This window comes from Pangasianodon hypophthalmus, chromosome 27, assembly GCF_027358585.1.
Source record: "Pangasianodon hypophthalmus isolate fPanHyp1 chromosome 27, fPanHyp1.pri, whole genome shotgun sequence".
Classification (NCBI taxonomy): domain Eukaryota; kingdom Metazoa; phylum Chordata; class Actinopteri; order Siluriformes; family Pangasiidae; genus Pangasianodon; species Pangasianodon hypophthalmus.
In genome coordinates, this window is record NC_069736.1 from 1,158,704 (window position 1) to 1,185,086 (window position 26,383).

The window sequence follows — 26,383 nt, forward strand, 5'->3', positions numbered from 1 at the left end:
TGCATATGTGTTGTGTGTGTAATGGAGTGTTGTGTTTGTGTGAGCAGGTATGTGTAGCTCTGTAGAACACTTCTCTGCTCTCTCTCTCTCCCTCCCTCCCACCATACCATCTCTCTCTCTCTCTCTCTCCCTCCCTCCCTCCCACCATACCATCTCTCTCTCTCTCTCTCTCTCTCTCTCTCTCTCTCTCTCTCCCTCCCTCCCTCCCTCCCACCATACCATCTCTCTCTCTCTCTCTCTCCCACCATACCATCTCTCTCTCTCTCCCTCCCTCCCTCCCTCCCACCATACCATCTCTCTCTCTCTCTCTCTCCACTCTACCGGAGCTAAAAGCCCTGGAACGGGCCGCTAATTGCCCAATTAGGCCTCTCTGCGCGCCTCCGCGGCTCGGCTCGCTCCATAATTGGGCTGAAAGCAAACGAACGGCCGGCAGACAAACAAGCTACTAGAAAATAATTACTTGGAGTGTTTCTTTTCAGTTGCTGTACAGCGGATTTCATTATGGTGAATGGCCCACTAAAGCCCGCTCGAAACGCCGCTAGTTGTCATTTTCATGGCGACTTGATAATGACATTAATTTGTCTTAATGGCTGGTTCTATTGTTATAAATAGGAAAATGAGGCGAAATTGTCTTGCCGTGGCGCGCACAAGAGGACTCCAGCGCGCTCCCACCGGGCATCAAGAGATAAATTGGTGTGCTTGTCAAATTTCCAATAATTTGTTATGTGGACTACGAGTAATGCCAGTGCCATTAACGCTCATTTCGCCCCAAATTCATTACTGCCCTCCTTTGGCTTTTTTTTTTTTTGACGTCTCTAATACACGCAGTCCGTTCCTCTCGGCTTTGAGTGGCCGCACGAGGACCAAAACTCGTCGTCCTACCAGTGAGTTCGGAAACACACATTATGCATGCTTGTACACTCATGCAAAACACACACACACATTATAATATGAATTCTGACACAGGCACACAAGCACACACACCCGCAGGTGCTCATTTGTTCATCAATTTGCACAGGTCACTGTGCACACCTGATTCAGAGATAAAGGTAAAGGTAAAGTCCAGCAAAAAAAAAAAAAAAAATCGAACATACAGAGTTTTCTCCTTATCTCAAAGGTACTCGATCATTTGTGTCTGATGTTCAACTTCTCGAGTTTTGCACAGAGCTATTTTAAAGTAATTATCCAAAATGTGCTAAGTGCGTCACTTTGGGTCTCCTATACAATTAAACCTGCATGCTCTTGGAGGCGGGGCTTCGGAGTGATTTGAAGTCAGAAAATGAAGTTTGTCCAACATGGCCGCCATCATGACTTTCCAGCGCTTGCCTTCATTCTCAGGTTTAGTTCACAGATTTATAGCTCAGAGACACAAGTCTTAACTCAGTGCTGTTTTGGTGTGAGACAGGCATCTGTTTCTTTAGCTAGAAACTTAGTAAATAAGCAGATTTCTCTCATCAGACGTCCTCTCTGAGCTGATCGACTGGCTTTTTGGCTAAAGAGAGACACTTTGTGATTTTCTTTTACTGACCTTAATGGGTTTTTTTAACATAAGAGGGTGAGTTAAATGAAAAGCTTGTTTTTAACATTGTTTACTGAAAATAGGTGTCACAAAAGTAGCAGTGAAAGGGGCTTTTGAGAGCAATGAAGCGGAGGTCCATTTTTACTCTCAGAACTACACATTTAATGCACTGTTTCTCTACTATAGGTCACACTTTTAAGGATTTAAAGCTTTTCTTTTGACTCAACCTTGTATTAAAACTAAAATCAGAACTAAAAGCTGGTTTGGGATCAGTCCTGCAGTAAGAAATGTGCATCTTTAGTGTCCAAACTTGTGCAGCTTCTTCTCTGTAGTGTCAATAGGGGGCAGCACTTCAACAGTTTCAGCACTCACTTTTCATCCAGTTGTGTGTATAAAAAACATACACATGGAGCATAAATCAGTTTCATGCATTTAGTTAGAGAACATTTGATCTAACCTCTAATTCGTTATTATTAATAAACATTGGATATTAAACTCCCCTGTTCTCAATAAAGAGCTATAAAATGACCCCAGGTCTCTCAAACCATTAAGGCTTGTTAGCTCATGAGTGTTAAATGTAGTACATGGATGTTATAAAAGACAGAGTCTCTGATTTCTTCCCTTCTTTAGTGGAATAGTACAGATAAGACATAATATCATAACATCGTATTGCTTTATAGTTAATTTATAGTCAAAAAGCTTTTTTCTTTGCTTTATAAATGTATAGTAGATGTGTGTAATATCATGAACAGCTGCTTTACTGGTTTAAACTGTTGGGGAAAAAAACAACTTCCTGTTTTGTTTTTTTTTTCTTTTTAATTATTATTTTAGGTTTGGAATGTATAAGTAATATAAACAATTTTCTATGTGATAAATAGATAAATCAGAGTATTAGAAATTACAATAAGACCATGTTAAATGTATTTGTTTAACTCGAAATGTAAACTTGAATGTGTAAACATGGATTTTTTTTTTCTTTTCGACAAAACGGTTTAGTTAAAAATGATGCCATGTAAAGCAGCTATGTATAGATGTGTCAGCTGCATTAGCATTACTGCTGTTCCTTTAGCGTTTTGGGAAATAATATTGATCAGTAATTATTGATCCCTGTTGTTATACAATTAAAACTTCCTGATTGCTTTAACAGATGGTTAAAAAAAACATCCTGATGTCTGTTGTTGCGCCGACGGATAAGACATATCACCTGTCTTGAGTTTGCTTTACATGGCTCTTTTCTTGAATATGCATAATGCAAATATTTAAGCAGTCAAGTATGTCCATCCATTTGTGTATGTTAATCCACGATCCTAACACCTGAATCCTGCGTACAAAAAGAAGAGAAGTATAACACTGCATCACTTTTAACGTTTTTTTCCTCAAGAAGAATGAGCGAAAAATTATTTTCGTCATTACCTGTAGGATTTTTTAATCTCCATGCCAAAAACCATAATCACTGTGTTATCAATGCAACATGCAAAACATAACATATTTCCATGAGCTGTTTAATTGGTCTAATTGCACCGCCATTGAATCTTAATGCAGATCGTAATAGTGCTAATTATCTAATTAACTGCCTGTTCATTATGCGCCGTAGGAGTGGGAGCCAGCAGCGGTGGAACCCAGCGGGCACCGAGAGCGACCTCGGAACAATACAGCAGCGTGGAGAGCAGATGGGAGGTAGCGTTTTTCAGCCCAGCGGCTTTTTAAAATATAGCCAAGAGTCATGTAATTAAATTCAGCTGGAATGTGGAGCGACACTCCAGTGGGAAGTTTGGTGCATTAAAAATGGCCAGAAATAAACAGAGTCACTCAGAGGCAAGGATTAACAGGCAAAAATTGAAAATGTAGTCCATCAGCTGCAGTTAATATTTTTTAGTTAATTTTAATTAATGTAGCTAACGAATAATGGAAGCTCATCACCTCCCTCACCTCCTTCCTTGTCAGAAATGTTGCAGAATTAATTAAAGCGTAACTTTAAAAAAAAATATGTGAATAAAATGTTAGCTATATTATAAGCCAAATCACTTCTAATATACAATCTCCAACTTTAAACTTTAAGCCACGCCTCCTTTCTGAGTCCAACACCAAACACATTTTAGTGCACTGTGCTAATATGCTAATTAAAATTTTTTTTAATTATTGTTGTTACTTATTAGCTACGTTAGCCTTGCAGTTCAAAATTAAATAAACTAATTTCACACATCAAATATATCTCAACTGACTGACTACGTTTGGAGCAAACAGGACATAAGAGACATTTAATTTTTGTCCAAACTGTTCCATTAATCAGTGTATTTATTAATTTATATATTAATATCCAAGTGACACTGCAGTCAAACATAATTATTATATAAGATAATGCATGACAAAAAGTGATTAATTAATGCAGTAATAGTTTTAATTTCTTAGATTGGAAACTTTGTCAAATGCGTAGAATATTAAACATCTTCATTCCAAAAAAAAAAAAAAAAGCCCAGAATCATGATCAGTGTAAGAAATTTATTAATTTATTAAACAAATTAGTTACTGATTTGTGAAAATCACTATGAACATCTTGTGATTTTTAACTCCAAAGGACATGACTATAGGAGATATATATTTTATAGTATACAGTATATATATCCCAGTTTTAAAATTAAACTTCATGCAAATCATTTAAAATATGATAAAATATGGGAATATTATAAAATAGAATAATAGAATAAAATTAATATTGTTTGAAGGAAAAAAAAATAAATGGGTCTGATATCAGAATTAAATAATTTAATTCATTAATTTACATATGTATTTATTTATTTTTACCATGAAATTGAATTTTATCAAATTTTTTTGTTTAGAATTAATTTTTTTATGCACAGTCAATTGTAATGATTATGTAAAGGACTCAGTTTAGTCAATTTCCCCACTTTTCACTGAAACTTCATTTAAATTGGACACATTACCAAATCCTCTCTGCTTTACTCTCTGCTCTCATAAAAGATGTAGAACATTTTTACCATGATTGCTCTCGCAGAAGCGATGACCACTTGACTCACGCTGATTCGACGTTGTAAGATTATTAATACGAACTGTATATAGCTAAATTTAACATAATTATTTACACAGCAGAGCGTGTACATGTGCATAAATCATCTGAAATGACATCTGTGGTGATTAATATCAATTTCCAGCTTGTTACATTTATATCTAATATGCTAATTCAAGTGTGTGTGTGTGTGTGTGTGTGTGTGTGTGTGGCTTAAAAGCACTTTTTTGAAAGCTACATTTATTTGAAATTAAATTTTAAAAGCTATATAATAAACTCACAGCCCGGAAATGCAAAATGTATGATGATTGTTAAAATGTTTAACATTTCTCACTTACCATGAAATAAACGTTTAATTTAATTTAATAAAAAATTTTTTTGCATGCAAACCGTGACAATCATCTCCATGTCGGTTAAATCGGTGTTTTGCAACCTTTTGTTCTTTAGAAAGATTTTTAAAATGCAAAAATGTACTTTTAGTTACCAACCTAAAATTAATTTTAAACATCGTCCCATATATTTCTGTTTTCACGTGTCCATGTTCTGCTGTGTTTCTCACCTGAGAAAGCAATGCAAAGCAGCCGGCTCTTAAAACTGAGCTACATATTTTTAAAAAATGCTATTCTGAATGCTGACATTAGGGTTTGGGGGCGGAGTTATGGTGCTATAGTGTTTTATTTTATGTAATGTTGGAATTATGATAATTGCAAGAGATACAAGAATAAGATAGAACTGGAGTAACAGGTGTGATTGAAGAAGAAGTGGTAGAAGAAGATTCTGCTCAGAGCCGTTCATCTCGTCACATTTGGAAATGAGTGGTTTCTATGGAAATGCAAACGACAATTTAACGTCTTACAGCTAGAAAGCTAGCCTTTTTAATGATGTGCTAACTAACAGTAAAGGCTAATTTTATTTTAGCTGGTTATATTTTAGGATGAATTTGTTTATTTTGTTTATAATGTGAAATAAAACTGTGCCATCTAAGAGCTTTACTTAAATTTTAGAGTTAAATCTCCCACAAAGGCATAAATGCTTTTTATACGTTGATAGCTTGTATTTACTATAATTACTCCATCACGTGAACACCCTATTAGCAATCCTTACCTTTTCTCATGACCTTATTTGTATGAAATCATCAAAAAAAATCCAGCCTCTTAAGTATTTGTTCAAATTGGTATGAATTTCTCACGAGATCAGGTTGGACGACGTGAGCACACGAGCTTGTATGAGACAAAGAACTGTTGCAGTGTCAACATAATGTCTTATTTAATTAAAATTTTAGATGAATAAACATTTGTGTGGAATTTCACAGCATATCAGTTAAATAAAGAAAAGTATCTCAGCTACAAAAATCTAAGCTGAAGAATTGAACCATCGCAGTGTTTCTGCAGGGGTACACTGAAAGCCCTGTGTGTGTGTGTGTGTGTGTGTGTGTGTGTGTGTGTGCGTGTGTGCGTGCGTGCGTGTGTGTGTACCCGCAGTGACTCACTGAGTTCAGAGTTTCACTCAGGTGGGAAGGTCTCTCTGCTGTTAGTGCCGTGTTGTGTAACTGTTCTCTAATAATAGTTTTTAAACAGCGCTCTCTAAACTTCTCCACACGGACAGAACGAACACACTGTTCAATAAAACTGCATTTTAAAATACTTGCAGCACATTAAAGCAGCGCTGAGCTGCGATTTATGAACATTTTCCAGCCTGAGGAAACCACTTCATACTAATATAAACGTCGGCTAGGTTACACACGACACACGACAAATTTCAACTTGTTCCCTCATAGTATCGAATTAAACACTGTGTGTGATGTTGAAATAATTAGTGATGAAGTGGAGATTCATTTTACTGCCCCAAAGTTGATTAGTTTTCTATAACAGCATGTCCCCAAGTTTTGCAATTTATCGACGATTATAATTTTTATTTATTAAACAGATAATCCTTTTTATCCTTTTTTAGTTAATGTTGTGAAACATCCACAAGACAAGTTAGTTCCTGTTCTCACTTACGTTATAAACAGTGTCTCTCTCAACAGCTTGTCTTTTTTCTCTCTCTGAAAGTTAATAAGCTTGTGATGTCACCGAGAAACTGCAAAGAAGCGTAATCTCCTCTGTCCTGAAGATGTCGGAAACTTCAGGTTACAGCTTTACCTCTGACTGTTACAAAGCGCTGACACTGGAGACTCCTTCCATAAATGTTACACAAACATCTCGTCAACATGTCAGTGATTACACACGTTTTTTAATCGAACATGTCCCTGTGAATGAGCTGTTACTATGGAAACGATAACTTTTTAGAATGCGCGCATTAATATAAACCTGCGCTACTGTCAGAGCTGCTGTGATAGAAAATTAATCAACACCTTCTCACCAATCTGAATCCAGAATTCTGACAGTGCTGTGGTGTGACTAAGTCTTTTATTTGTTTATCTCCATGATTCTGATTTTTTTTTGTGAGCGTGTTTAACAGCCGCTAGTTAATTAGTTAGACTTTTGCATGCGCTTGTTATTGCTGGAAAAGAAGAAGGGATGAGAAAGAGAGAAGGATAGAGACAGAGAGACAGCGAGCGAGCGAGAGAGAGAGACAGAGGAATATCATGAGAGTATTAGAAACAATAAAGCAAAGAACTTTTGTCGGAAATGTCCTGTTTCTCAGGAAACTTTTTTGGGACTCTGCTCTGTTTCTCAGTTATTCCCAGAATTCCTCTACAGATCTTCCATCTGCACTTTAAGGAAAAAGTTTCTTTAAGTTACTGTTCAGAAAAGGAAACTGTCTGTTACAGGCTTTTACATCGAACTGAAGAATGCTTTAGCCGAAGAACATAGAACAAGTCCATGGCTTGTGCACCTGCAGGGATCTTTGAGAAAGGTTCTGTGTAGAGCCCTAAAAGGGAGGTTTTCAGATAGAACCCTTTGAGGAACCTTTAATCCAGGGAGTAGAAAAAATGCAGCATAGTTACACAAAGCTTAAAAGACAAAAGTGCACACACACACACACACACACACATATATTAGTTGAACAGTCAGTTAGAATGCTTTCACGTGTTTGAATCAATTGAGAGCTGGTGTGTTTTCCTCTCAGGTGCATTTCGTTTTTGTGGAGGTGAAAACACAGGAATCACATTGAGCTGTGGACTAAAAGAACCGGTCCGAGACCGTGTGTATGAGTTGGTCTCAGTCCAGTTCCAGTCCACCTCTAATGTGGTTTGATTCCAGTGAGAATTAATCCTGAATCGATCAAACACGTGATTTGGGTTGCAACTTTTATTTTGTTGTTGATTTTTTTGCAAGCTGAGCTGTGAGATACAAACTGAGCCAAAGGACAGAGCTGTAGCGCTGCAGAAATGCCGCGTGTTCTGGAGATATGGACTAATGAAACAAAAAAAGAGAAAATAAAGGCTGAACGTGATACACAAAATGTTTTAAACGAAGTATTATTATTATTATTATCAAATCATTTGTTGAGCGTCTCCTCCGTATTCTCCGTGCTTGGGCGATTTTTCTTTTATTTCTATGTGCGCTAAATTAGTAACGGTTTATTTACTTTTTCCATCACTGACCAGTGGATGAAAGCGTTTCAGACACATCTCAGAATCATGCTAAAAAATTTTTTGTTGCTTTTTGGTTCATTTAATTACATGCAGTGAGAAATTAAACCAAACAGCAAACGAATCAAAAGTATAAAATGTCTCTCTGATTCGGACTCAGCAGCTGGACTAGTAGGTGTGAAGCCTCCTTTAATCACATACATCAATCCATCCGAATACAAAGCAGAGTCAGAGTGGCCAGCTTTCTCACACACACACACACACACACACACACACACAGTGTACACAAGGCCTTTTTTGTCTAACTTTTTTTTTTGTAGCTACATCCAGGATTACATTAAATAGAGGAAATATATATATATATATATATATATATGTGTGTGTGTGTGTGTGTGTGTGTGTGTATACATATGAAATGTGTGTTTGTGTGTCGTATCAGACAATTGCCCCTCCCTCTCCCTCCCTCAACTCCCTCTCTCTCTCTCATCTCCAACCCACAACACACACATACATACAAACAAAAAAAAGAAGAAGAAGAAGAGAGAAGAAGAGTGAAGGATGGTTGACTTTTATTGGTGCGGCCATAAAAGGACGGGATGAAAGCGGGAGCGGGCCGAAAAGAGAGACAGAAGAGAGAAAGAGGCATTCAGAGGGAGGGGCGGAGGAGTGAAGAACAAGGCCTCATCCATCAGGAGGACGGAGGAGATACATTCCTGCGGAGGACACACTCACTCAGGCGCACAATGGTGCTGGGAGGGGCAGGGAGTCGACACACAACTTTCCTCCTTCTCTCTCTCTCTTTCTCTCTCTCTCTTATTCTGTCATCACGCTCTCTCTCTCTCTTTTCTCTCTGTCCATCAATACACACTCCTCGGCCAATTCATCGCTCTCTATGGCCATGACCAATGTCGGTTTCTGATGCTCAAAGCGTGCACGCCAGCAATGAAACCCAGCTTTTTCTTCCCCTGAGGCATTCTCTGTCTCTCTCTCTCTTTTTCTTTTTTTTTTTTTCTTTCATTTTGGATTTTTGTGTCATGTTTTGCGCTTCCAATTTTGGTGAATGATGTAGAAGCTGAGACAGGTTTTTAATTACACACTTTTTCTATCTCAGTCCTGATTTTATCTTTCTCTGATCTCAGTCTGTGTTTGTAGATGTGTATTGTGTGTTTGTGTAAGTGTATGTGTATGTTTTTAGATCTTGGTGTGGACCAGATGTCCCCACAAGGATAGTAATATCTGACTTTGTGGGAACATTTGGCTGGTCCCCACAAGGAAAACTGCAGCTTTTATTTAAAAAAAAAAAGATGCTTTTGCTTTTGGCTAGTGAGGTTAAAGTTTGGGTCAGATTTAGGTGTCGGATTAATAGCATTAAATTTCTGTGTTAATAATTATGTCAGTGGAAGGTCCTCATAAGGATAGTAAGACATGAGTGTGTGTATAACTTGGCCACACTGACTTGGCTTTGGATTTGGATAAACTGATGTATGTGATTAACTGACTGTTCAGCTGTGTGTGTGTGTGTGTGTTTGTGCAGGGAGCAGGTGATAGCTTTTTGGAGAGCACCCTTTCACACCCCTCTTATTCTGCGCTTGAACAGCGTGAAGAGGTGGGAGAGCTGAGGGGCCTCCACCCGTCTCTCCCAGGGGCTGCACCTGCCCGACCCGTGTCTGTGTGTGTGTGTGTGTGTGTGTGTGTGTGTGTATATGTGTGTGTTTAGAAGGGAGTAGAAATGCTGCCCTCTGACTATTTGACCTCATAGAGCATCACTGTAGAGGTAAAGCAGACATACTGTATGTGGTCATCCATCCATCTGTATATACTGCATACTACATACTATGTCTCATAGTAGTATACATCCATCCATCCATCCATCCATCCGTCTGTATATACTGCATACTACATACTATGTCTCATAGTAGTATACATCCATCCGTCTGTATATGCTGCATACTAGATACTGTGTCGCGTAATAGTATACATCCATCTATCCATCCATCTGTCTGTATATACTGCATACTACATACTATGTCTCATAGTAGTATACATCCATCCATCTGTATATGCTGCATACTAGATACTGTGTCGCGTAATAGTATACATCCATCCATCCGTCTGTATATACTGCATACTACGTACTATGTCTCATAATAGTATACATCCATCCGTCTGTATATACTGCATACTAGATACTATGTCTCATAATAGTATACATCCATCCATCCATCTGTCTATATATACTGCATACTACGTACTATCTCTCATAATAGTATACATCCATCCATCTGTATATGCTGCATACTAGATACTATGTCTCGTAATAGTATACATCCATCCATCCGTCTGTATATACTGCATACTACGTACTATGTCTCATAATAGTATACATCCATCCGTCTGTATATACTGCATACTAGATACTATGTCTCATAATAGTATACATCCATCTATCCATCCATCTGTCTGTATATACTGCATACTACATACTATCTCTCATAATAGTATACATCCATCCATCTGTATATGCTGCATACTAGATACTATGTCTCGTAATAGTATACATCCATCCATCCGTCTGTATATACTGCATACTACGTACTATGTCTCATAATAGTATACATCCATCCGTCTGTATATACTGCATACTAGATACTATGTCTCATAATAGTATACATCCATCCATCCATCTGTCTATATATACTGCATACTAGATACTATGTCTCGTAATAGTATACATCCATCCATCCATCCGTCTATATATACTGCATACTACATACTATGTCTCATAATAGTATACATCCATCTGTCTGTATATACTGCATACTAGATACTATGTCTCGTAGTAGTATACATCCATCCATCCATCCATCCATCCGTCTGTATATACTGCATACTACGTACTGTCTCATAATAGTATACATCCATCCATCCATCCATCCGTCTGTATATACTGCATACTACGTACTGTCTCGTAATAGTATACATCCATCCATCCATCCGTCTGTATATACTGCATACTACGTACTGTCTCGTAATAGTATACATCCATCCATCCATCCATCCGTCTGTATATACTGCATACTACGTACTGTCTCATAATAGTATACATCCATCCATCCATCCATCCGTCTGTATATACTGCATACTACGTACTGTCTCGTAATAGTATACATCCATCCATCCATCCATCCGTCTGTATATACTGCATACTACGTACTGTCTCGTAATAGTATACATCCATCCATCCATCCATCCGTCTGTATATACTGCATACTACGTACTGTCTCATAATAGTATACATCCATCCATCCATCCATCCGTCTGTATATACTGCATACTACGTACTGTCTCATAATAGTATACATCCATCCATCCATCCGTCTGTATATACTGCATACTACGTACTGTCTCATAATAGTATACATCCATCCATCCATCCATCCGTCTGTATATACTGCATACTACGTACTGTCTCGTAATAGTATACATCCATCCATCCATCCATCCGTCTGTCTATACTGCATACTACGTACTGTCTCATAATAGTATACATCCATCCATCCATCCATCCGTCTGTATATACTGCATACTACGTACTGTCTCGTAATAGTATACATCCATCCATCCATCCATCCGTCTGTATATACTGCATACTACGTACTGTCTCATAATAGTATACATCCATCCATCCATCCATCCGTCTGTATATACTGCATACTACGTACTGTCTCGTAATAGTATACATCCATCCATCCATCCATCCGTCTGTATATAGTGCATACTACGTACTGTCTCATAATAGTATACATCCATCCATCCATCCATCTGTATATAGTGCATACTACGTACTGTCTCATAATAGTATACATCCATCCATCCATCCATCCGTCTGTATATACTGCATACTACGTACTGTCTCGTAATAGTATACATCCATCCATCCATCCATCCATCCGTCTGTATATACTGCATACTACGTACTGTCTCGTAATAGTATACATCCATCCATCCATCCGTCTGTATATACTGCATACTACGTACTGTCTCATAATAGTATACATCCATCCATCCATCCGTCTGTATATACTGCATACTACATACTGTCTCATAATAGTATACATCCATCCATCCATCCATCCGTCTGTATATACTGCATACTACGTACTGTCTCATAATAGTATACATCCATCCATCCATCCATCCGTCTGTATATACTGCATACTACGTACTGTCTCATAATAGTATACATCCATCCATCCATCCGTCTGTATATACTGCATACTACGTACTGTCTCGTAATAGTATACATCCATCCATCCATCCATCCGTCTGTATATACTGCATACTACGTACTGTCTCGTAATAGTATACATCCATCCATCCATCCATCCGTCTGTATATACTGCATACTACGTACTGTCTCGTAATAGTATACATCCATCCATCCATCCGTCTGTATATATTGTATATTGTCTAGTATTTCTTGTAATAGTATACACCCATTCATCTATCCATCTGTCTATACTGCATACACAGACAGCAACTTGAGCTCTGAATGCACTCTCCGAGTTACAGAATGTTCTCAGGTATTTAGTAAAAGGTGATTTTATTCTCCCCAAATTGGTCACCTGCCATTTCCCTCCCACCAGCCAGCTCTCACCAGTCATACGACAGCTAGCAGCCGGGGAGGGTGAAGGCCAACACGTGCTTTCTCTGAGATCTTTTAGAATGTCTGCTTCACCGGGCCACATAACACTAGCGCTATCATCCTCTTCCACATACACAAGCTTACAGACGCCCACGATTGGCTGGTGTCTCTGTGATTGACGGCAAGAGAGAGAGAGAGTAAAGCCTCTCCCTCTCAGTTTGACTCCCAGCTGATGGCTTTTGCATCATCAGGATTCAAACTCATGATCTCCTGACGATAGGGCGAGCGCAAAAGTGAATTATTTTAACGGAAATTAGGTGCTTTTTATCCTTTACAAATTACAGTTAACTTGAAAGCAATTGAACAACTCAGTCTGTATGAACAGTTCTTATGCAATTCATTTGAAATTGAAATTCAACCACTAAACTTTTGCATTTGCAATAAGACCTTTATAATTAAAATAACTTTTATGTGTGGTGTGTGATGTTCTCGCCATATTTCCTGTTAAAGTCCATCGCAACCGTGCGACACCTTCAGGATCCCGCTATGAGAATGATTTCAATATGTTCTTCATTTATCAAAGGTGTTCTTAAAGGCTATCTGGAAAAAATATATAATATAATCTGAGTATGAAAAATTTTGGAAGACCTTTTGCTAAAAAGTGTTAATTTCCCCAGTGTATAGAGACTTTTGGTACACCCTATAATTAATAAATAATTAAAATACACAGAAAGTCGATTAAATATGATAGCCGGGTGAAACAAAAAATAAATTTATAATGAGCATTTGGAAGGTTTACACAGAAATATAAGGAGTAGAGCTTTTTTATCCCATGGAAATGTATTTGAGTAAAAGTACACGAATAAATGCCTTAAAATTAGGTTGAGTAACTAAGAACAATTACAGTTTATTTTAATTAATTGTATCATATTCACACTTTTCAATAAATTTATACATTTATTTTAAAGCATGACCATCTTCCCACACTGTCGAACCCTCTCTAACACTGCTTCTGTTCCCACTTTATTTTTATTCCAGTGCATTGTGAAATCATGATTTATTTTGTGCGGCTTTACATGTGATAAATGCGTGACATTAAACTGGATTAGTTTATGATGGTTATTAAAAGGAAAATACAAAAGTATGTTTTTTTTTTGCATGTGTTAAGAGTCATCAGTGCACAATGGTGCGTTTGTAATCGTCACTTGTGTGTGGTGTTTTTAACAGTTTCTTTCTCTCTCTGTGGTCTCTGGGGTTTTTTTGTGGTCTTGGCGTGGGAGTGGCACCAGCAGGGCACTCGATTTGTTTATAAAAACCCAGCGGTTCTTGTTTTGTCAGACAGACGGGGTAGAAATGTGACAGCGGACATCAGAGGTGGTTCAGTCTGAGTTAGATTTATTAGCACCATCACACAGCTGAGGCATTTCAAGCAGACTGGATTGTAAGTAGTGTATCTGAAAAGTATATCTACATATACAGTGATGACTTTTGTATAAAGCTGGTTTCTAGGGTGCGTAGTCAGGGAAGGGAGGGGGAATCGGGACGCGTCCCGCCGCGTGTCGTCCGTCTCAATAGAGCTGCATCTGCAGGAAGGCTGGGAGCCGCCGTTAATGCCCAGTGACCCGTCCACAAAAACACACCCAACAAATTTTACACCCCGAGCGCAGTGCCCTCAGCTGACTGACGTCACACACACACACACACACAAAGAGAGAGGGAGAGCAAGTGAGAATGGTCACCCCCGGTCATTAGGACGGAGGGGGAGAGGGAAAGAGAGAGAGAGAGAGAGAGAAGTCAGATGCAAGATTGAATGACGAAGAAAAAAAAAGAAAATCAAACGCGAACTTAAACAAAAGGTAGCCCCAAAACACAAAGCGCTCCATAGAGATTTGGGAAGAAAAGGGGATATTGGGTTATGAAAATGATTCAGGCCGCTTCTCTTGCACATGCAAATGCACCCTTTTTCTCGGAGCTGGGGGGGATTTTTTTATTCATCACCCTGCGAGTGTAGTTCTCAGTGTGACAACCCTGCCTTTCTTTCGCTCCGTGCCAGTACAGTCTCTCACGCCAAACTCGGCCCACCGCGCTGTTATGATGCTAAAGGCTAATGTGGTTAGCGCTTCGCTCAGATGCTCTGAATACAAACGGACTCATTAATCTTCATTAATAGCGACCTGGATGTCAACATCAAACAGCTGGAATCCCACTGGCTAAATGTTTAAATAAGTAGGAATAAATGTGTTATTGATGAAGTGCAAACACACAAAGTGCTTTATTATTTCTTAATCTACTGTGTGTGTGTGTGTGTGTGTGTGTGTGTGTAAGCATCAAGGACCGTGTCAGATTTACACTTTATATCGGATAAAGACTAAAAAACGTCCCTTTTCCCCAGGCTGGATTTTCCATCACAAATAAGTTAGTATGTACATTTCCTAAAATTTCCTGCGCAATCGATGAGCTGAAAGTAAATTATTAAAAAGATGCCTTTGCAAATGCCATTTAAAATTTGGTTTTGGTTACAGTTCTCAAAAACTTGTTTAAGAGTTGTTAAAGAAGTTCTTGGAAAAAGAAAGAATTGAAGAATGAAAAAATAAGGAAAAGAAAAAACAACAGATAGAGCTGAAAGAAAAATAAGAGAAGAAATAATAGAGGGATGAAAGAAAATGACAAGCATCATCAAGAAAAAGATACGATTTAAAAATATTCAAAGCAGATATGAAGTTAAGTTTAGTAGGTTAGTAGACTGAGATTAGTAAGTTATGAAAGAAGTTATTAAAAAGAGAATAGATGAAAGAAAGAGCAAAAGAGAGGAATGATGGAGAGATGTATGCTCTTAGGAAAAAGGTTGTTGGTATTAGTTCTTAGTCTCCGAAAAGGGGTTTTAGGTTGGAACTGTTTCTGATAAACACTCTGATGTGGTTCTACATAGAACCTTCAGGACAACCAAAGATCCCTTTAGAGTTCAAGATTTGACTTTTTTATAGGAGTGTAGGAAAGTAAGAAAGAATGAAAGAAAGAAAGGTGGTATAATAGAGGGGAGAAAATGTGAAAATAAAGAAAAACAAGTCAGGGAAAATTAGGGAAAGGTTTAAGGATTAAAAAAGAGAAAGGCAGACGGATGTACAGAAGGAAGGACAGAAATATAAAAGAAAAATAAATATGGATTAAAGAAATGATAAAAAAAAGAAAACATTGCGGAATGAAATAGAAAAGAAAAAAATGTCTAGGGAAATAAATAAGAAGATGAATAATAATAATAAGAAGCAGTAGGAGAAATGATTGTATTTGTATCTTTCTTCGAGGACGTAAAGATAAAAAAAAAGCATCAGCAGGTTTAGTCTTTGCTTTCATGAAGTAAATGTAGAGAAAGTTGCTGCTGTTCATTTAATTAAAACTAAACAGATCAGTTTGGCGTGTCTCGCTGGGAGGAGCTCATTCTGACTGACTTTTCTCCTCTTTTGAATCGGGGAGTGAAATTGATTCATTAAAGCATCAGACGTCAGACAGCAGGTGCTTCAGGCCTTGTTCCCTTCATCCCTCCCTCTTCCTGTCTTGTGCTTCTCTCCTTTTTATCCCTCTCTCCGCCCCTCTCCGTCGAGACTGAGACAGCGAAGATGGAGAACAGGACAATACGGAGATGTAGATAAAGGTAAAGACAGAGAGTAGGAGGAAAGAGGAAGGAGAAGAAAGAGATAACACTCGGCCGGGCCGGCTCTCGGCAGGCCGTTGTGTGTGTGTGTGTGAAAAGTTGGTGAAAATGTGGTCGCATTCTTCCACTTTTGTTGTTAGGGAGTGTGTTGGGGAGTGAAAGAGGAACTGCTTGAGAATGGGCGAACAATAGGCGAGAGGAGCGACACTCTGAACAAACTTGTCAGTAGGGGTACGCTGAAGAGCGCCTCGCTCTAAACACTCTGTCACATTTGTGTACAAACCGCTTGAAAGAGTTTGCTGACCTGCCCGTCTGCTTTTGGGAAAGTTCAAATGCCAAAACGGTGCCTTTTGTGTCGGGGAGAGTTCATTAAATTCATTAGTTTGACCCAGCGTTTTTCAAAGACCAAAAAGTCCACTGAATTGGAAACTAACTTCCATAGAGGGAGGACAAACCCCTTTTGAGGCGAACGTCAAAGCTTTTTATGGCGAAATGGGGAGAAAAAGGGCGACTTCTCAATCGTTTCTGTACCATAACCAATGGATTCACATCAAAAGCCAATTCAAGATGCACAATATGATATTAAGCATTCTGAGGCTCATCTATCAGCCGGGCGGACTCGCGAGTCCGGACGAGCTAATGAGCACTCGGGGCTTTCACTTCGGAGGTTATAAGTCAACTTCAGAGCCGTTTGCTTTTGAAAATAGCTTGGAAGTTCTTTTGCACAGACCGTAAAAGTTGCAGCTCTCCAGAAGTCAGAGTGACCTTGGCCCAGATTCTGAAGTGCACACAGTCTTCGCTTTTTTAAACAGAGAGCTCAGTGTTCAGTCTCGTTGCATTTATAGCACAGAAGTCTGGATTCTGATTGCTCAGAAGGTGCTGATGAATTTTCTGACAGTAGCGCAGGTTTATATTAATGCGCTCGTTCTAATACGTTATCGTTTCTATAGTAACAGCTCATTCACAGGGACGTGTACAGAGCGGATGCTAAAAATAAATTATTAATAAGTTGAGGAGATGTTTATTAAACGTTTATGGAAGGAGTCTCCGGTGTCAGCGCTTTGTAACAGTCAGAGGTAAAGCTGTAAATTTAAGGTTTCCGACATCTTCAGGACAGAGGAGTTTATGCTTTGCGGTTTCTTGGTAATATGTCAAGCTGCGTTTTTTTTTTTTTGACTTGCGTATGAAGTCATTACGTAGGACGCAAAATGTTAAAAGTGGCGTTTTCAAACAGAGAGAACGAATAGCTGTGCGTGTTTCATAAGTTTTGAGCAACATTATCTATGTATTTCTCTCTATAACTGTCATAATAATAATAATAATAATAATACCTCGGCTTCTCTCCTGGCTTTGAGGCTGCAGTGAGTCATTTCCGTGTTGGTCCCAATGTTTCGTCTTTTTCTTCCACATCAATCTGAATTTCTCGTATTTATAGACTAGAACTGTAAATGAAGTAACTGAGAACATCCTGTTCACCAACATGGGAAAAAAAAGACCACTTTTGCCTCTAGATGATCTCAGTGTGGACAAGAATGTAGAAAAGAATTTAAATAAAAAAACTTCTATTTGCTCATTTCTGATTGGCTTCCAGAACATCTCTAACGTAGATCTAGCCAAAAAAAAAGAAAACTAAATCACATTTCTAAAACACAAGAAAAAAAATGATTCCCAGGAATAATGACAAGAATCATAAAAACATTTTAAAAGCTCTCAGATGTATGAAAGAAGTTCCAGGGAAATAAAAGGAAAGGTGAAGCAAACGAGGGAGGAAAGAAAAAACAAACAAACAAATAAGAAAAGAGAAGTGAAATGAAGAACTGAACGGTTATAGTGTTGGATGTAATAAATACTTGTTATAGTTCATTTATATTCAAATGTCTGAATGTGTAGAAATCACTGAGCAGTCATATCCGCATGTTATCGTGCATTCATATTAAATAATCTGATGGATTGTTGATTATGTCTGATGGATAACCTGTGTTAAAATGACTTTTATTTTGTTGTTTAAATCAGGAGATGAAGTGTGATGTTTCCTACCTCTGCGAAAAAGAAACACGTCACAGTCTGTAAGCAAAATCACGTAATGTGAATTGGCTCAATAGTTTCCATCAGATTCCTGAAGCTGACCGGTTGCTCTGAACACCACCAGAACCCTGTAGGGTCTTCTTTCATGAGTAGATGATCACCATGAGAAATAAAGTAGATCAGGAACCATTAGGAACAAGATGTTGCATTAAACTACCGTTACACACCACTAGATACACATGAAACCCCATCAGGCAGCAGCAGAAGTGTTTTTTTTTTATTAGGGCCATCTCTTATTGGCACTTCCAGCTGCCATGACGATTGTGTGCACTGTTTAAATGATGGACTTATTTGAGGAATGGAAGTTGTTAAGGAGTTGCTAGGTGCTATTGGACATCCATATAAATTAGCTACTGACTGAGCTTAGCTATCTAGCTAGCTTTTTATCCAGACACTGTAAAGACACAGCGGCAGTGGAAAGGAGACAAGCGACAGAAACGTTAACACGACGTTTCCCAAAAGACTTTGTTGACTCCGCCCTAACCGAGTCTGCCGAAAGGTTGATAGTCAGACCAGCGTTTCGCAGTCCGGAGGTAAATTCTATAGAGTGATCAGTGACAGCAGACACAGCATAAATAGCTGCCAATAGACAGTATTTATAAATATACTTATTTGTAAATAATGGAAGTTTTGAATTTGTGCAAACACGGGACACGCTCGCTTTTGCCAGGCTAGGAAACATGGACGCCCGGCATGAACTAGTTAATGACTGTAGCTAAAAATTTAGCTAGATAGCTCATAGGCATGAAACTTTTTTATTCGGACCGTGTAAAGACACAGTGGCAGCGGAAAAGAGACAGAACCATCAGGAATGTCAGCTTTTCTCTTAGATGTGTTGGGAGAAGACTCCATTACACTGAAATTCCATGCGTTCCAACATACTGAGAAATAAAATTCAATTCAATTCAATTCATTTTTATTTGTATAGCGCTTTTTACAAAGGTCATTGTCTCAAAGCAGCTTTACACAAACAAAAGTAAAGTGAAGTGTGTGTGTGCCGTCTCTGATGAGCAAGCAGGGCGACGGTGGCAAGGAAAAACTCCCTGAGATGGTGATAGGAAGAAACCTTGAGAGGAACCAGACTCAACAGAGAACCCATCCTCATATGGGTTTACACTGTAGTGTGCGTGTGTGTGAGCACAATGTGTGTTGGTGTAGTCCATGGAAAACAGCTGAAGCGTTTTCGTGGCAGTATGAAGCATTGCCGGTGGACAGGTCCAGAGTGAAGGGGGGGAGGTCTGGATCACCGGCAGCTCAGGAGTGTAGCTCGGCAGGAGGAGAAGGAAAGTGGTTAGGTACACTCACAGTTACCGTGTGGAGATAAAACTCAACATCCACGAGTCCCCCAGATCTACTCCTTTGATAAAAACACTAGTCGCTAAATGCTAGGTTAAATAAATAAGTCTTCAACCTCGACTTAAACACTGAGACCGTGTCTGCTTCACGTACATTAACTGGGAGGCTATTCCATAATTTTGGGGCTTGGTAAGAGAAAGCTCTGCCCCCTGCCGTGGTTTTGGCAACGCGTGGTACTGATAGACAGCCTGCATCCTTAGAGCGAAGTAGGCGTGGCGGAACGTAAGGTGCTAACATATCGCTTAAATACTGCAGAGCGAGACCGTTTAATGCTTTATAGGTTAGGAGTAATATTTTAAAATCGATGCGGAATCTTACTGGGAGCCAGTGTAATGTAGATAAGACTGGCGTGATATGCTCATACTTCCTAGTCCTAGTCAGGACCCTCGCTGCTGCGTTCTGAACTATCTGAAGCTTATTTATGCATCTAGACGAGCATCCAGATAGTAAAGCATTACAGTAATCTAATCTGGACGTGATAAATGCATGGACTAGTTTTTCAGCATCACTTAGCGAAAGTAAATTTCTAATCTTAGAAATATTTCTGAGGTGGAAAAATGCTAACCTGCTTACATTATCTACATGCGCCTCAAATGAGAGATTAAAAAAGCGTTGTGCGACAGCTCATGAACTGAAAATTTCAACTTCGGAGGTCATGAATCCGAAAAATAGTTCGGTGAAAACAAGTCTATTTAAACGTAGCATAATGCTAGCATAGAACTTACGATAATAATGTTTGTGTTAATGGTACTACAGCTAAAGATTTTGCAGCAGCTTTGTAGGATCATCTATGAACATTACGTAAAAACATTTTTTTAAAAAACACACAAATTTTGAACTTTTTTAGGCTGAACCTTTTTTTTTTTAGGAACCAAATTATAATTTAAATTGTTAGCTGGGCAAAATAACAGTGTGATTTGGTGGAAGGAAGGAAGAGAATGTAAATAAATAAGGCTTCCATGCCGCTTTCTTTCAGACCTGTTGGTCCAGTCTGGAGCTGTAATGCATATCATCTTTAATGTGAGTCCAAAAGCGTATTTCACACCTCTAACTGACTGTTTTCCAAACTCTAATCCAGTTATATTGAAGCTGTAAAGCACTTAAACCCTTAATACCTCCCCCAACACACACACACACACACACACACACACTTGACGCTTAATACATCACCAGTCGTGATGGCTGTAACAGTGTCATCTGCCGAGGCTGGTGGCTGCTCAGCGTATGAAAGATAATCAGCACCATTCAGCGTTCATTCTTCTAAAAGAGGGGGAACCTGCAATCTGTGCCGTTGCCCCCGGGGTAGGATTAGGAGGGGGACCCAGCGAAGGCCCCGGTCAAACCGCCGTGTCCGGCCCCAGTGGGACCTTAAATCCCGTTACACAACAGACCTTTCCATAGAGAGCGCACTTCAACCTGTCGTACTGCCATAGAGTCCCAAAGCCATGAATAATTTACACCATACGGAAACCATTGACTCCCAAAAGCGATGAACACAGAGCTCACTTAATTCCATTTTATTAACCGTGTGTGTGTGTGTGTGTGTGTGTGTGTGTGTGTGTGTGTGTGTGAGTGTGAGTGTGAGAGAGAGAGAGATACAGACAGACAGAGAGTGAGACAGAAGCAGCTGCAACAGAGTCACAACAACAAAAAATACAGAGGGGTGAAAATATTGTCTTTCTTTTTTTTCTTTTCTCAGTTTTTCCTCATTGTTTTTCTGTTGTCTTGTATATATTTCTTTTTCTTACACTCTCTCTATCTCCTTCCTTTTGCCTTTCACTTTGTGTATATTTCTTTCTCTTTTTCCTTTCTTTTTTCTTTTCTCTCTGTCTCTCTCCCTCTATTGATGTTGCTATCTCTCATTTTCCACTTGTTTCACTCTTTCACTTTTTTCTCCCCTTTCCCTCTTTTCTACATGTTCAGACCAAAAAACTATGTAATTATATAATTATATACTTTATACTGTGGCCCCAAAACATATTTAGACACTTAACAATATAAAAATAATAGATATAATTTGACAAAAAAAGTATCTGGATACGTAACCCACTTGTTCACTGCATTAGAAAATGTCCAACCAAGTGGCATTCGTTTTAAAGAACAATAACACAAGCACATTATTCTGCTAGGAGAAAGTGTATGAAACTGAATGTAAATGATTACATTACAGCTGGTTAAAAGTAATTGCAGAATGGGACTAACATCATCTTTTTGCCCAAAGAAGACCATTCTATTCACCTTATCAGCAAAAAATTCAATCTTCCTTCATCTACAGTTGGCTATATTTAAAAAAATTTCAAAGATGAAGGACTTGAATGAAAAAAGCCACTGTACAAACAGACCCAGAAAGACCAGGCAGGATAATTGTGAATAAAATCAAGAAAAAAAGATGAGAAACAGCAGCAAGGATTGCTTCAGACATCAATGAGAATTACCAGATACAACTTAGTGCACAAACTATTCAAAACAGGATCAGTGAGCATGGGTACAGAGGGAGAGTAATGCAGCGGAGACCATTTATCAGCCTCGAGAATAAGAAAGCACGGGTGAAATTTTCAGAAGAACACGCACAGAAAAACAGCAGCTTCTGGAGAACTAGTTTCAGATGAATCCAAATGTAACTTGGATGAATCTGATGGTGGAGAGTTTGTGGAGAGAAAGCCATGAATCTGATGGTGGAGAAAGTCATGAATCTGATGGTGGAGGGTTTGTGTGGAGAAAGTCATGAATCTGATGGTGGAGAAAGTCATGAATCTGATGGTGGAGGGTTTGTGTGGAGAAAGCCATGAATCTGATGGTGGAGGGTTTGTGGAGAGAAAGCCATGAATCTGATGGTGGAGAGTTTGTGTGGAGAAAGCCATGAATCTGATGGTGGAGGGTTTGTGGAGAGAAAGCCATGAATCTGATGGTGGAGGGTTTGTGGAGAGAAAGCCATGAATCTGATGGTAGAGAGTTTGTGTGGAGAAAGCCATGAATCTGATGGTGGAGGGTTTGTGTGGAGAAAGCCATGAATCTGATGGTGGAGAGTTTGTGTGGAGAAAGCCATGAATCTGATGGTGGAGGGTTTGTGTGGAGAAAGCCATGAATCTGATGGTGGAGGGTTTGTGTGGAGAAAGCCATGAATCTGATGGTGGAGAAAGCCATGAATCTGATGGTGGAGAGTTTGTGGAGAGAAAGTCATGAATCTGATGGTGGATGGTTTGTGTGGAGAAAGCCATGAATCTGATGGTGGAGAGTTTGTGTGGAGAAAGCCATGAATCTGATGGTGGAGGGTTTGTGGAGAGAAAGCCATGAATCTGATGGTAGAGAGTTTGTGGAGAGAAAGTCATGAATCTGATGGTGGAGAGTTTGTGGAGAGAAAGCCATGAATCTGATGGTGGAGAGTTTGTGTGGAGAAAGCCATGAATCTGATGGTAGAGAGTTTGTTTGGAGAAAGCCATGAATCTGATGGTGGAGGGTTTGTGTGGAGAAAGCCATGAATCTGATGGTGGAGGGTTTGTGTGGAGAAAGCCATGAATCTGATGGTGGAGGGTTTGTGTGGAGAAAGCCATGAATCTGATGGTGGAGGGTTTGTGTGGAGAAAGCCATGAATCTGATGGTGGAGAGTTTGTGTGGAGAAAGCCATGAATCTGATGGTGGAGAGTTTGTGGAGAGAAAGCCATGAATCTGATGGTGGAGAGTTTGTGTGGAGAAAGCCATGAATCTGATGGTAGAGAGTTTGTTTGGAGAAAGCCATGAATCTGATGGTGGAGGGTTTGTGTGGAGAAAGCCATGAATCTGATGGTGGAGGGTTTGTGTGGAGAAAGCCAGGAGAATAACTCCAACCGGACTGCATTAAGGACATGAATGTGCAGTAAAATGAAGCATGGAGGAGGCTGGGGCTGTTTTTCCTACAGTGGTGTTGGAGAGCTTGTGTTCATTGATGGCATCATGAACAAACCTGCAGAAATGTGGATGCTTCACTAAACTAAACTAAACTAAACTAAACTAAACTAAAACACTGTAACTGTGATCTTTAATGAAGTCATAATTGAGAAAAAAAGATCTGAAAAGTATTCTTGTGGTGTCTTTCTGTAAAATAAATGCCACTTGGTTTAACATTTTGTTTTCTAACACAGTAAAATTTGTACATTTTTAAGTGTGTCTTCAGTGTCAAAATACTTCTTGGGGCCACTGTGTATCAATTTAAACAACAAAAAAATATACTATATTTATTTATTTTTTTATTCATAAAGAGAAAAAAACAGTTGAATATAAACCTCTGTGTACTACATTAGAGGTTTAGGCAACATTTACATAACTCAGCAATAATTTACATAAACCCCCAATACAGCCACCGTCATTTACATCCGAGAAAAGTAAAACCACCATCATTTACATCGGATAAAAATAAAACCTCCATCATTTACATCGCTTAAAAGTAAAACCTCCATCATTTACATCAGATAAAAATAAAACCACCATCATTGACATCAGATAAAAATAAAACCTCCATTTACATCGGATAAAAACCTACAGAAGTTAGATCGGATAAAATTGGAAGGTACTGAATTTACCTCAGATAAAAAAAATACCTCCATCATTTACATCGGATAAAAATAAAACCTCCATCATTTACATCGGATAAAAATAAAACCGCCATCATTTACATCGGATAAAAATAAAACCTCCATCATTTACCTCAGATAAAAAAAATACCTCCATCATTTACATCGGATAAAAATAAAACCTCCATCATTTACATCGGATAAAAATAAAACCTCCATCATTTACATCGGATAAAAATAAAACCTCCATCATTTACATCGGATAAAAATAAAACCTCCATCATTTACATCGGATAAAAACCTACAGAAGTTAGATCGGATAAAATTGGAAGGTACCGAATTTACCTCAGATAAAACAAATACCTCCATCATTTACATCGGATAAATATAAAACCTCCATCATTTACATCACATAAAAAATACTTCCATCATTTACATCGGGTAAAATTCAAGTTCAGCTTTTACACGACTGCAGTTGTTTAATCTTTAATATATTTTATCTGTTTCGGTTTGTCCCAAAGACAGCTGTGCTCTTGCTATCTGACTTGATCTTAGAATCACAAACGATGTGCAAAAATCCTGCGTCCTGTTTATGCAGCCTCTTCCTGAGAGGAACGCAGAAGATGTAAGCGTACTGAGTATCGAAAACAAAAAACTATAGTTTGTGCTGAATATCACAATATTGCGTAACTGATTATCGGTACATCCCTACAAAGATCTTTAAACATCTACAAAGATCAGGGGTTCAGATCGTTTCTCTTTCTAAAAAAAAAAAAACAACACGCTTCATCACTTCATCACGCCACACCTTAACTTTGGAGTTCCAGAGAAGACTGATTTGTATCTTGGCTCTGCCATCACCTCAGCCTCTTCGCTCTCAAATTACCTTTACACCTCAGAATTTACATCCTGCTCACTAATAGAATGTAAATAGAATGTAAAGTGTCTACATTTCCATTTTCGTTTATACTTGCTTTTCAGATGCTAAAAAAAGCGGTTGCTAAAAAAAGATGGGTGATAAATTTCTGACGACAAAATAATGATAACAATAATAATAATAATAATAATACATTTTTAACAGTGTCAAATATAGTGTAATTTTTACAGTTTACTCCAAAATCATGGAAAAACACACACAAAATATTGAATTGAATAAATGACAACATAAAATATAAGAAGTCAGAATAACAGATGTGTGTAAAGTGTTGCAATATTTATTATTGATTTAATGATTTAATTATTATATCGTTATTTTACTTTGCATATTTTATAAAATATGTGCATATTATTATCTTAATAATATATTAACAGATAAAACTATATATGTATATATATATATATATGAAACATTTACTTTTTTCCCTTTATTTCAAAAGATAGTTTATTGATTTTTTTTTTTTTTGTAAATTTTGGTTTATTTTGAACATTATGGATTTTATGGTAATCATTTGTAAATTAGATATACATTTTCTCTTACATGGTATTGATGAAACCTGATGGATGCAAGCTTCTGAACTCTACTGAACTGATTTTTGGCACTCTTTTATCCAAATGACTTACAAATGAGGCAAAGTGCAGTCCAGGCACAGAGCAGAGCAGATGAGCGCCATGCCACGAACACGCTCACAATCACGCTTTCTGACTCCAGTGGAGGGACATTAGGTGCTAGGATGTAAATTCAAATTCAAATCTGAAATCCCTTCCTTCATCGCACCTCAGAACCAAAAGTTTAAACTAAAAGTTTTTTTTTTTAATTTTTGTGTTCCTGCTCATTGTTTAAAAATGGCTTACAAGCGAATAACAACTACTCGATTAGCCATTAAAGTTCACGACCCTTACAGTAGACAAGTGTAGAACTTCATCTGATGATGTCACTGGTCAGTTTCACGAAGTCCGCGTACGTCACAGTGAGCGTTTCGTGTTTTTAGGCTTCGGTTTGAGATTTAATTCATGGTCGCTTTTCAAACCTAAAAGCAAAGCTGCACAGTCGCTCATGCTGATGTAATCAAGAACACACAT

General features: G+C 38.4%; 1 non-coding gene across 1 annotated transcript in view; it reads left to right on the plus strand.

The window, feature by feature from the left end:
• Positions 1–1,272: 1,272 nt before the first annotated feature.
• LOC113531062 (uncharacterized) overlaps positions 1,273–26,383 on the plus strand; it is a 31,251-nt gene continuing 6,140 nt past the window's right edge. The window contains exons 1-2 of the transcript XR_008301078.1: positions 1,273–1,555; positions 3,114–3,196. This is a non-coding gene — a transcript (uncharacterized LOC113531062). The remainder of the gene's footprint in view (positions 1,556–3,113; positions 3,197–26,383) is intronic.